General features: G+C 42.8%; 1 pseudogene; it reads right to left on the bottom strand.

The window, feature by feature from the left end:
- Positions 1-2,925: 2,925 nt before the first annotated feature.
- Positions 2,926-4,741, bottom strand: LOC100947133 (annotated as a pseudogene).
- Positions 4,742-17,782: the final 13,041 nt, after the last annotated feature.

Below are 17,782 nucleotides of genomic sequence, written 5' to 3'. Positions count from 1 at the left end.
TCCTGGGTAGAGTGCTGTGGCATAGCTCACAGCAACCTGCAACTCCTGGGCTCAAGCAATTCTCCTGCCTCCGCCTCCCAAATAGCTGGGACTATAGGTGCCTGCCACAACACCCAGCTATTTTTTGGTTGCAGCCATCATTATTGTTTGCTGGGCCCTGGGCTGGATTAGAAGCTGCCAGCTCAGGTGTATGTGGCTGGCGCCTTAGCCACTTGAGCTACAGGCGCTGAGCCACATTGTTTTTAATTCTAAGGTAAAGTTCAAGCTGTAGTTGAGCACAGTGTGAGGGTGTTCAGTACTCCCTCCCCACTAGGTGCTGAACAGCTGCATATCTCACCTCTGCCATATTCTATTGGTTCAAAGCAGAATTTAATAGCCTGCTCTTAATATAAGAGAAATACATCAGATTTCATATTCTAAATATTATATTCATAAGCAACCATAAATTATTTATAGGTAATACATATGTGTATATGTGATTTACCTTTTGTGGGCCTAAGACAACTATTGCACTTACTAACATATCAAAAACAGATAATGAAAGAATTCTGCGACTTAAGGCAGATGCTTATAAAGAAAGGCTACGTGATAAAGTGCTGCTTTGGGACACGGTATGGAGGGGAAGCATTTATTTAGAAAAAAGGAATTAGCTCTCCATACCTTTGAACTGTGCTGAGCAATACATATTCCAGCAGCAAAATTCATTTGGCACACAGAAGCTCTTAATATCCACTGAGTGTTCCCTCTCCAGGGCCATGAATTCCAGTTGTCTTTTCAATAGGCTAAATTCTCTAAGACTGCTGTCACTAAGTTAGCTCTGAGGTCTGGGGTAAGGGTAGTGGGGTGAATCATTTTATGTCAAAAAAAAAAAAAATCAACCTGTATTTATTTATTGCTGACAGACTAGTTTCAGAAGGACTGGGAAGAATTTAGTTTCAATTTCAGGACATCCCCCAGCAGCGAATAGCACCAATATCGCGAATAGCAACAATAACATCACCAAGCTAATGTCTAGCCGAGCAAAGGAATTTTGCATGTCATTATCTAACTGAACATTGCCTTAGGAATTACAGTCTACATTAATTGTTCAGTGCCCCTTTTTATTACTAAAGCAAGTAAAAAACATTAACCAGAAACAAAATGAATGCATCATACGAGTGGTAAGGATGGGTTTTAGCAGGGAGGGTTCAGATATGTCTGTTTAGTCATGTTTTTTACCTTTTGAAACTAAATCTTTCATCACCTTTTTTTAGGAGACTGTTTGTTTTGGCTGCAAGCGGATCTTTGCTGAGACCTTAAGTCTTGCTTCCATGTTCATTTTCTTCCCTTTCAAAGTGCATAAGCTTATGTCTACATACTGCAAACATGTTAGGAAGATGTGATTTTTTAGCAAAAAAATAAGTTCATTGTGCTTTTGTGTAGAACACACAAAGAAGCCTCACGATGTAATTGCTAGCCAAACATTTAGTAAATGGCCCTTTGGTAAATTTCTCAGTGATGGGGAAGGGAAGTATGGGAACTGGACGGGCAATCCCTGAGGAAAAGCCACCCCTTGAAACCTTAGGACTGAAAATCGTCTTCCTCTGCTGACATCACACACACACAAACACACACAAACACAGAAAATCGGCTGGTAACGTTCATTGTGATTTATCAGTTTCCCCATGAAGAACCAAACGTTGCCAAACCTAGAATATTATTTTCTTGGAAGCTGTTGTCTTAGGGCACCTTAAGGACAACATTTTAACTAAATAAAACATTTAATACTCCTGTTTCTATTTTAGCTGTGAAAAGAAATAGTGTTGGACTTTGGAATCAACACAGAGGGGATGGAATTCTTATTTATATGTGTAAATAGGTGTAAAACTGGGACTGGAAGAAGAGACAATGGAATTGGTGACGCAGCTGTATTTGAACCAATACTACTTTTCAGTGGCGCAATCCACTGGTGTTAACTGAGATTCTGCTTGGTATGCAGCACTCGAATTTGATGTTCAACCAAAAAACAGCTCCAACACCCTAATTCAAACGTGGCCCCTGCTTTCTGTAAACTTCTAATACAATTGGAAAAATAAAGCAGATATAAACCAAAATCCGTCTTTACAGGTCAAAACAAATGATAAATATGATGGACGCCTTCTGAGTTGGAAACACGTGGTGAGAAATGTTGGCCTTAGTGACATAGAAAAGGTGGGACTTGAAATATGCTCAGAAAGGAGACTAGAGACAATGAAAGAATTTCCTTGTTCGAGAAAGACACTTAGCGCTACCGAAGAGAGTTGTCTTTTCATATTATTTGAATTGCAGTTACAAAATGGAAGTATTGAAAGCCCCAGTGTTTATTCGTAATCTTGGCCAAATTCCACCTTGCAAGACTAAGTTAAAAAACCACAGCCAATTCAATTATTTAATTTCGCTGTCTTAAAGCTCAAGGTTGCCAAGTGATCTCACTAACAAATTATATCCTAAGTTCATCCTGGGAAAATAAGCTATTCTATGCCAGACTATCTATTCCCAAGGGCAAGCAATTCTTGGCCAATGATATTTTTGCAGTTGCAAAATGGCTGTGTTTTTCATTGGAAAATTCCATCCTCCACCCCTGGTACTCCTGGAGAATTCTGTAGCTTACCTAACTTAGCACAAAAAACTATTGAGCCAGAAATTATCAAAACGAAACAGCAACAAAACACACGCAGTAAACATGTGGATGTCCCCTCTTGGCAGTCTGAAAAGCAAATTTGGAATAGATTTTATAAAGATGCAGCCTGGGTCTCTAAAGATCACAGGAGAAGCTGAGCGTTTTAGTGTTAAATCACAAGTGGCTTCCACATATTCTTAGAGTCATGTACTCACAGGTTGTCCAAATGCTATGTCAAAAGATATCATGCTTAGAAATGTTACAAAGAAAGATGTAGCTTTAACTCCTCATGTCTTAGAGCCTATTTTTTCAATGGTGGGGTATTCTAGCAGCAAAAGGTTCAGGTTCCCTCTTAAAAAAAGAAAGTACATTACCTCTATCAAGGCAAGAAATACCCCCAAACAAAGTAGTTTTATTGTTCTGGGGACAAGTGAGAAACTCCAGAAGAGGGATATTATAAGAGCCCTTAAGGGGTAGATTTAGGTCAGGGGAAATCTATACCTTGGAGGGAGATGGAGACATGAACTTATTTAGAAGTTGGCTCTCTTCAAAGACCCCAGAGTGTAAAGTATCATGTAATTGATCCAAGTGGCCAATACGTCAATCAACAAATCTAAATTGAGTCGACTATTATGTGAAAGGCACCTAACCCTACAAGTGCCTTCTAAATTTCCCAAATGAGAAAGGGCAGCATTGTGCATTGATTGTCTAACTCAGGGGTATTACAACACAAACATATTTTAGAAGTGCCAACAGTGACACTGTAATTTCATTGTGCTGTGCCTGCACGTTGTAGCAGGGTGCACAGAGCAGAGCTCTTTCTGGGCTTGGAGTGCAGAAGTCCTAAGTTCTCATCCCAAATCTTCCACTCTACAGTTTCAATTCCTTCCTCCCTCCCTCTCTTTCTTTATTTCAAGTCATCCTGGGTAGAGTGCTGTGGCATCACCATACCTCACAGCAACTTCAAATTCTTGGGCTCAAGCCATTCTCCTGCCTCAGCCTCCTGTATAGCTAGAACTGCCAGCACCTGTCAGGACGCCTGGCTAGTTTTTCTATTTTTAGTAGAGATGAAGTCTTGCTCTTGTCAGCTGGTCTCAAACTCCTGATCCCACGCAATTCATCCACCTTAGCCTCCAAGAGTGTGAGGATTTTAGGCATGAGCCACACCTGGCCTTCAATGCCTTTCTTAGATTGGAGAGGAGGATTTAGAATTCAGCAGTTCTCAACCTGTGGGTCGCGACCCCTTTGTAACAATGAAAATACATCCCGCATACCAGATATTTACATTACTATTTGTAAAAGTAGGAAAATTACAGTTATGAAGTAGCAACAAAAATAATTTTATGGTTGGGGTCACCATAACATGAGGAACTGTATTAAAGGGTCACGGCATTAGGAAGGTTGAGAACCACTGATTTTGATAAAAGATAATGTGATGGAATCAGAAGACCTCAGTTCTGTATGTAGTATTCAGCTCTTTCTCTGCTTTGTTTTTAAAATTTTAACTTATTTTTATTTTTTAGAGACAGGGTCTTGCTCTGTTGTCCCGTGCAGTGGCGCAGTCATAGCTCACAGCAACCTCAAACACCTGTGTTCATGTTATCCTCCTGCCTCAGCCTCCTGAATAGTTAGGACTAGGAATGGGCCTGCACCACCACCAGCTAATATTTTTTATTGTATGAGACAAAGTTTTATTTGTTTCCTTCTTGCTTTTGAAGTACTCTTCAATGACACCCTTAGTCTGAGATTCTTTGCCATAGTCCTCAACTACTGCACAACTGCAACCAGCCACTTTACCGTGTTTCCCTGCTCTGTCCATTTTACAGAGGCCGGCCCATGCCCCTGGTTTCATTTCTTGTTGTCATTAACCTTAATCAGGTTGACTTGGTGTTCAGCACAAAGAGCCTCCACCACCTTGACATACACAGGCTCATCACACTTGGATGCAAGCCCACAAAGATGGACTTGGCGCTTGTCTAAGGCTTTGGCAGCTTCGCAGATTCCATGTGCAAGGCCATCGCGGATGAGGGCAGTCTTCAGGACCTCTTGTAAAGTGGTGTAAACATTCATTACACTTCCAGCTGCAATGCCTTCCTCAGCCATGGTGGTAAGTTACGAATGAAGGTGAATCTTAACCTCATCTAAGCCTCTTCCTCCACGCTACTCAGTGGCAGCAGGGGAAGAGCCCGGCTAATATTTTTTAATTTTCTATAGAGATGGAGTCTTGTCATATTGCTCAGGCTGGTGTCAGACTTCTGTCTTCAAGCGATCCTTTTGCTTTGGCCTCCTTAGAACGCTGGGATTGCAGGTGTGAGCCGCTGCCTTGCTTTTTGACTTTGGGAAGATCACTTTCTTTTGTCTTTAGTTTACTGTCCATGACGAACATGAAACTTCTGACATTTCTTGCTGCTTTGAACAATTCCTTGAAGCAAAGTATAGTTATAGCACTTGAAACTGCTGTGGATGTTTACAGTTGCACCTTGGTTTCTGAGTCATTGTAGTATAGCAGCAAGTATCAGAGATTTTGGAGTGAGACTCAAGGAAAGGCACTTAAACTTTTTCTTATCTTTAAAACAGGACTAATAGTTCCTACTTTACAAGCTGGCTGCAAAGATGAGAGATGATGAGCTATGATGTCTGGCCATAGTGCACGCTCAGCCATTGCTGCTACTCTTTATTTTTGCTTCTGTGAAGTACTTGGTGCTGGGGTGTAGCTTTATTCCTGAGGGAACATGAAATGGACTTTCTAACAGTCTACCATTTCTGGGGCACTGCCGTGGCAGGCACAGCATAATGCTATCTTGTGTAATACAGACCGTCAGGTATGAAATTTTAGGCAAATGTACTAATGAAGCCCATTACTCTACAAAGGTATCAGATGCTGCCTTTGTAATGTCTCCCACTCAGATCTTCAGTCCACTCTGACACTTAATGCCTGGGGTCTCCAGGCGGAGTTAGCACTGGAGGCTTCATGTTAGGGGCACAATACCGATTGAAAGGCATTTCTTCTCAGTTACACGATTTCTTCAATTATTCTTTTCAGGTTCTTCTTTTTCACCATCACCCCTGGCATATCATGGCCCCACTGCTCATGTTTCTGCATTTTTATCACTTCATAGATACTGTTGGATGCTTCGTTTTTTCAAGAAAATCAGGCTAGCACCTAGGTTTCGGCCCACGCTGGTCACGCGTCTTCATCTCCAGTGCACCACCAGGGAACCTTGTCAGGTGCTAACTTATAAACCCTTTACATCCCACACAGTAAGACTTGCTTCTGGAACCATCTTCGGGGTAGTTAATTGATCCCATTTTTGAGCACCTGCCATGCTCTAGTCTTTGGCCCAATTTTGGGCACCTGCCTTGCTCTTCTTGTTGGTCCTCACAAATGAGCATTCGCCTGTGGTGTTTCCAGCTTCCATCATGTCAAGAGCAACTCCCTTTGCAAGCTATGGTCCCTGTTCCCAAAGAGTTGACAACCCATTAGTGTATGGGGAAATAAGCAACATACAATCCTGGGTGACAAGGCTGAGCAGAGTGTCACTGGCAGTGGTGCTTTGGGAAGGAGAAGAGGCTGGGCTGGGCTGGCTGCCAAGAGGAACCACCTATCAAGCTGTCCGCTCATGGTGGGAGAGGGGAGGCTGGGATTTCAAGAGTGGAGAGGCCAAGGTGTGGGGCTGGGATGTTGCCAACCACGTGGTTTGTGCAGATTCTTCTCCAGAGAACTTTAAAGATTATTTACCAATCAGTTCATAAGCTCATCTCTGTTTAGATATTAAAAAAAAAGTCTAATTTGGAAAAGGAAAGTGTATACCAGGTACTGGACATGTGCGCTTCCTTAGATAATACATCTATGTAAGTCCAACTTTGTCAACAGTTCAGGTCAACATCTCAGGGTTAGTGTGACAGCTAAGATGTGGCCCTTGGTGATACCAGGAGGGAGCAGGTGCCTGGTGAATCTAGGTCCCACCTTTCTCTCTGCTGAGCATAAATATATCAGAAATATATGTAATGTGGCGGGTCGGGCTTGGGTCATATTCATCTCTGTGATGTTTTAATCTTATGTAAGAATTTATTTACAAATTAATTCACATACTTAAGTGACTAAATCTGAACATCATAGATTTCTTAGTTCTCTTTGTTATTTCTGAAACATTTCCTTGAGGGATGGAACGAATTTTTAAAAATAATTTTAAAGAAATCTTGTCCCATGTTTTGGCACGTAAAGCATAAATTGTGTCAGGGGTTTTTGGTTGTCAATTCTCAAACCTCCCTTCCTGGTTGAAGAGACCCCAGTTTTTTAGTCCCCAAGGGTTGAGATAACACTGAGTGGCTACAAATAACAGAAATATCCTCTCTCACCCTTCTGGAGAGAGGAAGTCAGACGCAAGGTGTTGACAGGGCTGGTCTCTCTCTGAAGCTGGGGTTCTCAACCTTCCTCATGCTGGGACCCTTTAATACAGTTCCTCACCTTGTAGCGACTCCTTAACCATAAAATTATTTTCTGCGTGTTGGAGCTGTTCTCCAATATCAGGTCGATCTACAAATTTCAAAGAAAATATCCTACTTGGTATGAGTTAGTTTTACTCGCTTAGTTCAATCTATTAATCAATCAACAATTCAAAACTGGTTAACTGGTTGAAGAGAATCCATATGCCAAAAAGCGCCAATAATTAGCGGCCAAGACGTTCAGTCTTATGTGTGGCACGAGGTCCCTCTACTGGCGATCTGCAGAAACTACAGCTCCCCATCCGCGCAGCTGTTTAATAGCCGGTTACTTAACCTTTTTTGCTTAATTAAAAAAAAAAAAATGAATAAAAGAATACCACAGTATAAAAAAAAAAGAAAATTGTCAGAGGTAGAAGCCTCAGGGCAGGAACATGGGAAGGCAGCTTTAGGAAATCCACTGTGAAGTAAGCCTTGGCTCACTGCTCTCTCTGTGTCGAACTGAAAAATGCTTCCTTCTCTATGGAACACTGTTGTTCAATAGGAAAATAACGCAAGCCACGAGCACGAGCCACAGATGTACTCTTTTTTTTTTTTTGAGACAGAGCCTCAAGCTTTCCCCCTGGGTAGAATGCCGTGGCATTACAGCTCACAGCAACCTCCAACTCCTGGGCTCAAGTGAGTCTCCTGCCTCTGCCTCCCAAGTAGCTGGGACCACAGGCGCCCGCCACAACGCCCGGCTATTTTTTGGTTGCAGCCGTCATTATTGTTTGGCGGGTCCGGGCTGGGGATTCGAACCCGCCACCTTAGGTGTACGTGGCTGGCGCCTTAGCTGGTTGAGCTATGGGCGCCGAGCCCACAGATGTAATCTTTAAACAAGTAAAAAGAAACAAGCGAAATTAATTTTAATCACGAATTTTAATGTAACCTACTGCATCTACAATCTCATTTCCGCATGTAATATAAAAATATAAATGCTAAAATATAAAAAATTAATGGGCTATTTCACCTTCCTTTGCTGACACACCTTGAGACTGCCGGACCCACTCTTGGCCTGTCCACCTTCCTCCTCTCTGGGGTCTGAGGTTGGTGGGCTAAACATTAGACACATACGTAAAATTAAACGAAACGTATATAATTTAACTAATTAAAATAAGCATGTAATTAAACTAGTTACGTTCATTATTGATCATAAAGGTCTTTGTCCTCTAGGGTCTTTTTGAGGGTCTAATTAGAAGGAACAATGGCTTATGGGAAGGACTTTTCTGCCCCAACCACACAAAGGAGGTTGTTGGAGGTCTTTGGAGATGCCGACCAACGTCCATGGATAAAGCTGTTCGCTCAGCCTTCTTTATATTAGGAAGAAATAGAAACAGCTTAACTATTTAACATTAAGAAGCTGCTTTATAATACGGTATATCCATATGATGGATATTACTTACACAGCCTTCAAAGTAAGGTTAAAACTAGTGTTTTCCTCTTTATTTTTGAGATTTTTCTTTTACTGGTGATGCCCCAGAGTCCTGTGTGAGTTGTTGTGGAAAGAATCATCTCCTTTCCAGATTCCACCTCTTCACCACCTTTGAACTGGTCATTTTGGAATTTACTTCCAATTCTGCCACCCTCCTATGTGTGTTCTACCTGTGGGTTGTTCAGCCTTAGTGGCCATCCTTTGGCTCTTTGCTCTGGAGTGGGGATTTGGCTCCTCCCCTTCTTGTCCTCACCATGACCGGTGCTGACCCATCCTGTCTCCTTGGCCTCCTCAGGCAGAGTTCTGCAATCCTGCCCATGGATGGCTGTGTCTGGCCACTTGTCTCACATTGGATTGCCATCCTCCACTTCCTTGCTTCATCACCTTTGAGGACAAGGCCTGTGCCTTTCTACTCTGTGCCTTCGGTATTTGATGTTCCAGACACTCAATGTTTGACAGATTCATAAACAAAGCACATGCTGTCAATAGGCTGCTGCTTTAAGCAGAGCATGAAATTCTGGCAGAAATTAAAGTCGCCCCTTGGAATTCATTAGGCAAGAGACTGTCATGCCAGGTCCATTATCTCTCCGTGCAGGTTGCATTGTCTGAATTGGCATTCCTCCCACCTTCCCAAGGCTTTGCTTCTACATTGAGGTCCCTCTTGATCCCCCCTCTCTGTATTGGTCAACTTTGTCCTCAGATCTGCATATAATTGGGAAATCAAAAGTAAATCAAGGTCATAATCATTAAAATGAATATTCTCATTGACCCATCCCAAGTGGAGCTGAATTTTCTGGATGGTGACGCTTTTAAATTGGGCCTTTGAAGATCAGGAAAAATACCAACAGATGGGACTGGGGCTTCTTTGCAGGAGAATATTCTAAGTAGTAATCCTTTGAGACAGAGCAGGATGCTGTATTACAAGAAGAGCCATTTGTTTACTTTAGTTGTGAATTAACTGCATTTGTCGTTGAGATTAGACTATAACATTGTTGCTTATTTGAAGTCTTCTAGAGGAGCTAATAGTATATCTGCGAAAGTTTGTGAATAGAAAGTGTATTTAGAGAATCTTCTATATTCTACTGAATATCTGTTCTAGGCCAGGCACCGTGATTGACTTTGGGGATAGAAGGAATAAAAAAGAACATGGCTCTTGTAGTCCAGGGGGCGAAACAATCGTAAATGCTATAATAGATAATCACAAACAATTCAAAGCACAATAAATGCTATGATGAGAAAGTTCTTTGAGAGTGTTTAGAATGAATGACGGGGGAAGAGTGGCCGGGGAATGCTTCCCGGGGGGAGGGGGACAACCAGCCAAAACTCACCTTCCATTAGAGAAGATTGTAAGGGTCAGGGTATCAGTGGTCAAAAGCCAAATTCCAGGTAATAAAATGTACGGTGATGTAACAAGTAGACAGAGAAATATTTGGTGATACAGGTTATCTTCGTATTCATGTAATCTTATCAATTTTCAAAACTCAAATGTATAGAAATATAACTTTTTTGATAAACAAATTTAGTTACAATATACAGGAAAAAATAGTCTGTCTACTTAGAAGTCAATTCAGTTATATTTGTTAATTTGAGGGGCTTTACTGTTATAAAGCTTAGCCACACACAGAACAAAGTCAGTTGTACTCAAGGTCATCATGTCTGATACTTCTCTCCCAAGGAGAGATATTAGGGTGTGAAGTTCTCATCCCGGCCACAGAAGACCCCTGGTAGGGTCTGGTCAACCCCAGAAAGGCTTGTTACAACATCACCCAGCGAGAGCCTGTCTGGGCAGCCTGCTGTCTCCCTGGGCCTCCTCCAGCATTTGAGGCCCAGCCCCTGACTGTTCCTGGATTCTGAAACTTAAAAGGGATCTTTACCTTGTGCTTTTACTTCCTGTTCCACCCCTAACTTGACTGACAAGCATCGGGGCAGATTGTGTCTTCCACCCTGAATCTTACCCTCTCACTACCTTTCCAAGCTATGTTCCTTTTTCATCTCAAATCAGAGGGTCTGTTATTTTATTGGTGTGAGGGTGATGCCTAGGAGAACTGGGTCTTCTCGTTTGTACCTTGTATCCAATATTTTCTGTCTTACTCCTTTCAACATCTTTGTTCATTAATTCTGGCCATGCTTGGGCTATGGGAGGGGCTGAGAGTATAAGGAAAGATGAATATGGAGGTGGCAGCCACACCCAATAACACGTACCCCCAAACACAAAGTCTCACTCTGATCACAAGAGAAAAGGGATTCTACAATGGTCCAGAGAGGCAGGGTGGTGACCAGGAGTGATGTCGGTCTTGGGAAGAGTCACAGCTAATCAGGACACAGCCTGAGTCTCAAATGCTAGAGGAGGCCCCAGGAGACAGCAGGCTGCACAGACAAACAGCACATCTCCCTGGGGTGATGGCTGTGACCACCCTGGAGGGGACATGGCAGGACAGGAAGGGTGTCTGGAGATGCCCATGGCTACCCTCTGCCAGGGGTGTTCTGTGACTGAAGTGAAAAGTTCACCTCCTGCTCTCTCTTCTTGGGAGAGGACATGTGTCTGGATGATAACCCTGCTTGTGGCTGCCCTTGTTCTGAGTGTGACTAAGCTTTAAATCAGTAAAGCCCCTCCAACATAGGAAGGCACCTCTGGTTAGAGGTTTGCCCTGGAATGTGGGGATAGTAGGTACCTGAATTGAGGGCTGTTGAGTGAGGGAGCTGCCCTGCTCGTGGAGGTGGGGGAATCCAGAGTATGCAAAACTTAACCTTATGTTCTATGAATCTATGGTTCTAAAAATTTATTTTTCATTCCTTGGAAACATAGATTGTTTATTCTGTTTCTTGGATATTAAAACTTTCTTTTCATATTGACTAAATATCTAGACACTTGAACATGAAACAAATTAAAAGCATGTAGTGGCTTATACAAATATTACAATACATACACAAATATGCACTCTGTATGTTTGAGTCGGTCAAGTTGAGTGTCTCTTCAAAATATACTGTCTGATGAGACAGTGATCTCGTCACTCACTGGCAATAAACGCTTGCAGAGCCATCACCAAGGCTGACAGGAAGTTAAAAAAAGTCCTCAGGGAAACACATTGTTCTGCTTCTAGTTCCATGAGATGTAAACATGTCTCTGGAAATGCATGCGTATATATTTTATTACTTATTACCACATAAAAATTTATCCCTAAGGTAGAATGTATGTCATGATGATGGATTTGAGTCCTCAGCATTCATTCCTCAATGGAACAGTTCAGTAACTCCACTTCTGGGATAAACAAGAGCTTGAAATGTGAGCCTTTTTTATTGGCCGAAAAACTCCCCCTTGCAAAAAAACATTCTTTCCCCATTCTTTCTCAAAGTGTGAGTTCATTCTCTTGAGCCAAGATTCAGGGAAGACAGGGCATGGGGCATCATATGACAGAGACGCTTTCTTTCCTAGAAACTGGATCGGGGACCCTCTTGTTGAGGGCCTGTTTGGGCGATTCTCTGTTGGAACGCACCCCACTCAGAACTGGACCCAGTTCTTCGTATCCTAAAGGCAAACATCATGTCTTATGAGGAACCAAAGAGTTCTCGTACACATTTTCAGGCAGCAGCAGGAGGCAGGGAAGGCTGACCAGAGTGAGAGACCAAGGCAGATAGGGAGATAAGCCCCCATGACCTAGAGTTATTGGAAAAAACTGAGTCTAGATAAAGGAAAATTCAGAATCATGGAATATTTCAAAAGATACTTAATTTAATATTAAAAATATTTATAGAATAAGCTAAAACATCTATGGTTATTAGTAACTGGATGAAAAGTTATAGTTTTCCTTAGTTCTCCATTGCATAGTAATAAAAATAATTTTGAACTTCTAAACAAATATGAATAAGTACTATGTATACATGAGAATAAAATTCAGATTAATGAAGTGGAAATCAAGGAAAATCTCAGGCTTGTTATTAATATTAAAGTAACTATTGCTTAATCATTACAATGATAACTGCTCTAAGGTTTCTGAAAGAGCCCCTGAGAGACATTCCCTTTGCAATGGAATGGTTGAAATTCAAGGATCTGTAGGACACATGCCCTTGATGATTGATAACAGACTCAGACAACAGTCACTGGTCTGGAGAAAGCTGCCTTGACTCTCACAGGAGTTGGTGGGAAAGAGCTTTGTGCTCTGTTGGGTGTTGTGATGTGTGGGTCAAGGTGTGGGCCCCTGTCCCTTGCTGCCTAGGGGAGCCTCCCAGCAGCAGGAGACTGAGGCCAACATCACAGAGAAGCAGAGATCAGAGGAAGTGAGATAAAGTCCTGCTGTGTTGAATCCTTCATCCATCCCCGCCCCACCCGCTTGGCTAAATGGACTTACACTGTCTCCTTTTTGGGTTAGCCAAGCTTATGTTTCTGATACTTGCAACCGAAAGGATCTACTGGACCCATTACTCATTAGTATTAATTCCTTGAATTTGAAAATAGAGAACTAAGACACCCCAAGAGTTAATTTGTGGTCATGCTGGACCTCACATCTGTAGCTTCATAACTTGCTCCTGTGGGCTTTTCTCTGGGATACTTATTATCATTACCGAGGTACTGCTGATGTCCAGAGGCATACGGACAGTTGAACAAGACTGGGCCAGTTGAAGGCTGACATAACAGCTGGAGAGTTCACCCAGCTGTTTGTGTCTGTGCCTGATCCCCTGGTTAGACTGGGAGATCTCCAAGAACAGGGATCTGGTATTTTGGGGTTCATATCCTCCCCTGCCCAGCAGAGTCTTGCCCCATGACAGGTAGAGTAGATCCCATTGGAGTGTGGATATTCCTTTCCCACACTGTGGTGTGTCTCCCATTCTGCTTAGGTAACTGGCAAGGCCTTAGTCCTTCTGTGACAATTGCAATGCTGTGGAGTCCAGGTTTAATGACTTGGTACAGCACACAGCCCGGTGGGAGGGGCTCAATAAGCATGTTGATCTGCTCTCAGACACTTGGATTTGGGATCCTTTAGGATCAGTGTTAAGATTGTGTTGAGATTGATGCAGGGAAAGGGGGGGCATCTACTTTATGTTTACCTTTAAATATATTCTAGAATGTGCACAGCTTATACTTCCAGACATGCACTGGACATGCCATTTGTCACAGGTGCTCCAACTATATTTCTTTTGAACTTCTAAATTTTGAAATAATTATAGATTCAAAGGCAATTGCAAAGGTAGTACCCAGAGGTTCCATTGGTTACATCTTATTAAAACTATAGTGCGGTTTCAAAGCCAGGAAATTGACCTTAGTGCAACATGTGCATACATCTATGCCATTTTATCCTGTGTGTAAATTCCTACACCCATCCTGGCAATCAAGATCTAGAACTGTCCCGTCCCCTCAAAGATCTCCCTGTTCCACCCCTTTGTATTCACTTCCTCCCATCCCTAATCCCTTGCACCTGCTGGTGTCTTCTTCCTATCCATACTTTTGTCATTTTAAGGGTGTTCTCTAAATGGAATCATATACTTTGTGACATTTGGTGATTGGGATTTTTTTTTTCACTCAGCATAATTCCCTGGTGATTCAACCAGGTTTTTGTGCATATCTGTTGTTTATTTCTCTTTATTTCGAAGTAGTATCTCATGGTATGGACGTACCACAGTTTGTGTAACCATCCACCTACTGAAGGACATTTCTGTTGTTTCCAGTTTTGGGCTACTATGAACAATGCTGCCTCAAACATTTATTCATGTACAAGTTGTTGTGTATACATATGTTTTCACTTCTTTGGGGTAAATGCCCAAGGGTGCAATTGCTGGATTATATGGTAAGAATATTTTTAATTTTTGACGAAATTGCCCAACTATTTTCCAGAGTGGCTGTACCATTTTATATTCCCACTAGCGATGTATGAGAAATCCGTTTTTCCCACATCCCCACCCACCAGCATTTGGTGTTGTCTCTCTGTTTTCTTTTAGTTGTTCTAATATGTGTGAAGTTCCACTAAAATTGTAATAACGCAGCAACATTATCCCTCTGAAATCAGTTATTTTCAAGGAGGTACCTGTAATTCAAACCAGTCCTCCGCAGTGAAAAAGTCTTCTGCCACACGTGGTAATAATAAAACATGAAAGAAAAAATGGTACGGCTAAGGGACAAGCCCACACCTCTGCCCCTGGGTGGAGACTGGACTCAACTGTGCAAGTTACAGAAAGTAAATTAATATTGTGTGTCACAGTCCAAGTGGTCACCATACAGCTTACAGAGGTGGTCAGTAATTAGAGGTCAGTCTTCCATGGAGTACGTATAATGCATATCTGGTCTGTGAAAATTAGGTCAACTTAAAGAAGTGGTCAATGTAGGGAGCTGGTCAATGTATGGAGGTTCTACTGCCATTAGTCTGGGCACATGTGAGTGTTGTATTAGATTCTGGGGCCAAAGGTCTTTTCTATATATCTAGCTGCCAAAAACAACAAAAATTTGCTTAATTCACTTTTAGTATTAAAATGAAGTGATGACTAAAATGTCTTAACTGCTCTTATCGACATTTGGTTTTAAGCATTGTTTTATAATCTTAGGTTGGTCAAGTGCATGTAATGTGATGAACAATCAGTGGATTAGGCTCAGCGCCTGTGGCTCAAGTGGCTAAGGCGCCAGCCACATACACCTAAGGTGGCGGGTTCGAATCCAGCCCGGACCTGCCAAACAACAATAATGGCTGCAACCAAAAAATAGCCGGGCGTTGTGGCGGGCACCTGTGTACTTGGGAGGCTGAGGTGGGGGCAGGAGTTGAGCCCAGGAGTTGGAGGTTGCTATGAGCAGTGAAGCCATAGCACTCTACCCAGGGGGACAGCTTGAGGCTCTGTCTCAAAAAAAAAAAAAAAAAAATCAGTGGATTGGATACAACCTTGTTAATGGATGTTGGTTATGAGGAAAGAGAGCTAAGTCCAGTCCCTCCCTGCCCCAGTGCAAGGGACTTCCCCTTGCTGTGGCTGCAAACTCCTTCCAGGAAAACCACTGACTTCCTTCCAGGCCATGGGGGGAGGGTGGGGAGAGAAGAGGGGTGCCTAGAACAATTGTCTCATTTCTATAAGTTCAATAGCTGTTTTGAATCTCAGTGGAACATTAATTCATGTGTAAAAATTTAAAGAAAATACTGAAGGGGTCTCCCTTGCTGTTGTACCCCTGACATGATCCTTGTAGAGGGTGTGACAATGATCTGGACATCTTTCCTTCACTTTGCCTGGGATGGTGAAGGAAACCAAAATATTTTTCTCTTAAAATACTGGGGGGATTGTTGAGCTGAAGAAGGTTAAAATGAGGGGGTGGGGGGCACTGGATTTCCCTGTGCGATTGACAAATATAAAAGCTCTTTCTGCCCTCCCCACTTTTCTTGTCTCAAGACAGATGTGAATTCTGTCTTCACTGGAGAGGGCTCTGGGCTCTCATCAGGTCAGAAGCTGGTTGAGAGGGACCTGGGGGACTCTGGGAGCAAACCTCCGCCCTTCCCACTGATGGCACACTTAGTGAGAGTGAAACTTCCCTCTCTTTTGTCTTGTCCCTGCTCTGTGTCTGTTGCTGTTTGTGAGACGCTATTTAAGCAAGGCCCTAAGCGTCTCTTCAACAGAGTGGCTTTCTCCCATTAGACGGGCATGGTAAATAAAAATGCTTATTCTTCACTTGCTAAACTGTTTTGCTAGTTGGAATCTGTCCCAGTAATGCACTTAGAGGGTGGAAAAAGAAATTATTTTTTCCTCCCCTTCGGTGCTACTGGCTGCCAGACTCCTTGGTGGAGGCTGTGGCTTTGGTGGCTCCTGCTTACTCACCAAGTGCCCAGTAGCCCGGGGCTGTTTAGTCACCGCCTTACCTGCCCCTCCCACTGCTCCCTTTACCCTCGATTAAGGAGGACTCCTTTCAGTTAAACACAGGGATCTTATATTTAATGTTTCCTGCACTCACAGAAGGTTTGACTGGGTGCATTTTTCTCAGTAAGTCACGACCCAAAATGTGTGATTTTGAAGGCAGACTTTGAGTGTGAAAAAGAGATTAATAGCTTAGGTTTTAGACTTTTCATTAGCCTTCTGGAATAACTAGAATGCTACTGCGAAGCATCATATTTGTATTAGGCAGAATTGCAAGACAAGCCTCTCCCCCAGCGCAAGTTCCCCTTTCCTCCGGGGGCACAGTCTGCCGTGACAGCTGCAGCCAGAGGGGTGACCCACTGCGGGCTCCCCCTGCTCCATCGCCCAGTGCCCGTCTCACGCATCACTCATCTCATTCTTAAGTTTTCTCAAGAGCCTCTAAAACAGCTCATGATTCTATCAAGGACAATCTGGCAAAGTGTGGTTTTCCTCCAGCCCGCAGCTGGCTCATGACTAGCGTTTGTGTGTGGCTCTGAATTTCCCTATAGTCCATACTTTAAAAAATAACAGCCAACTGAACAATCATGAGGTTCCTATGTTTGGAGAGAGGGTTTTATTTCCCATAAAGGGTTTGCAGCCTGCAGACCGGTCATCCTACAGGCTGGCAAGCATTGCCTCTGGCAGAAATCAAGGGACGCTTTTGAGGGGGGGGAGGATGAGACAGAAAGTAAACTGAAGGGTTCTGTCTAGTATGCATAGTCGACAGGTTCTAGGAGGAGCTGTGAATATTCAGGAAGGGGGGTGTGCACGCATTGTAAGCCAACATATCTGTTACATATCTGTCCAACATAAGTCAACATATCTGTTACATACCTCCCATGTTTACTTTGGGGTAGTGACTCAATACTGAAATGCCTTAAAACTAGGCTCTTTACATCAAAGGATGGAATGGGGGACACAGAGGAGCCCTGCGCACAGCCCCTGCAGACCAGCCACAGCTTCTCCGTGGTCGATGCGCTCTGGTCTGGAAGGAATTGGTGTTTCCCATCTGCAAAAAGGGAGGGGAGTCTGGCAAGTCTTTGAAAGGGCTGGTCACTGTTTAACACTTAGTAAAGAAAGTCTAATGGCTGTTAGAGAGGGAGAGGACCTGAGGAGGAGTATCCCACCTCCATCCCATCACAGCTGGACCCTCAGCTTTCAAGGATTCTCTGGGGTTCCCTTGGTCAAGATGAGGTCGTTTAGTCAGTTTGAAGGCTTAGGATTTTATTTGTATTTCTCAAATATAATTTGCATATCATCCAATTCATCCTTTTAAACTATGCAATTAAGATTCTTTTAAAACCCCACTATCTAATTTCAGACGTTTTTATCACTCCTAAAAGAAACTTTGTTCCCACTAATGATCACTCCCTATT

The sequence above is a fragment of the Otolemur garnettii genome, unplaced genomic scaffold (assembly GCF_000181295.1).
Source record: "Otolemur garnettii isolate 467f Iridium unplaced genomic scaffold, OtoGar3 scaffold00027, whole genome shotgun sequence".
In the NCBI taxonomy this organism is placed as follows: Eukaryota; Metazoa; Chordata; class Mammalia; order Primates; family Galagidae; genus Otolemur; species Otolemur garnettii.
The sequence above is the reverse complement of the archived record's forward strand: the minus strand, read 5'-3'. Positions and strand labels throughout refer to the sequence as shown.